Consider the following 619-nt stretch of genomic DNA (forward strand, 5'->3'; position numbering starts at 1 on the left):
CAATGAACCGGCCGCGCACCCTGCGCACAACCACTTGGTCCGTCCGTCGGAGCGTGGACGGACATTCGCATATAGTTGGCAACCCCGATGATTCGCGATTACTCTGACTGAATGCGCCGATACCATATTATAGGAGAACCAAAGAGAAGCTTTATTGTTGTAGATGTATTGCTAAATGTATTTCCTTTTTTTGCAGGGAGCTGCCCAACGAGCGAGAGTCACTGAAGCGGTGGAGTCGTCGTTCTCTTGCTCGTCGTCGCAGTCCTCGTGGTCGTCGTTGGAAGACGTAGAAGGGCTGCTCGAAGAGTCGACAACGGAGGCCGAGGAGGACGAGACGGAGGGTGGAGGCGGGTGGCGGGTGGGCGGCCAGGCCGAGGGGTCGCGTGCAGGAACAAGGAAACCCGAGAAAATTGGCAGAGGAGAGAAGGGGTTGGGGGGGGACAGAGAGGGAGACGAGTGAAAAGGGAAGAAAGGGGAAGAAAAGGGGAGAAAAGGGGAGAAAAGGTGCTCGGTGGATGTGCGGCGGGTGCGTGGGGCCGGAGGGAAGTGCGTGCATCGAAGGTGGCTGCGTAGGTGCCTTCTCTGACAGCGCAAAGAGTCGGCTCTCGGGAGAAAGTGA

Source organism: Cephus cinctus, unplaced genomic scaffold (genome assembly GCF_000341935.2).
Source record: "Cephus cinctus unplaced genomic scaffold, Ccin1 Ccin1_scaffold3361, whole genome shotgun sequence".
NCBI lineage: Eukaryota > Metazoa > Arthropoda > Insecta > Hymenoptera > Cephidae > Cephus > Cephus cinctus.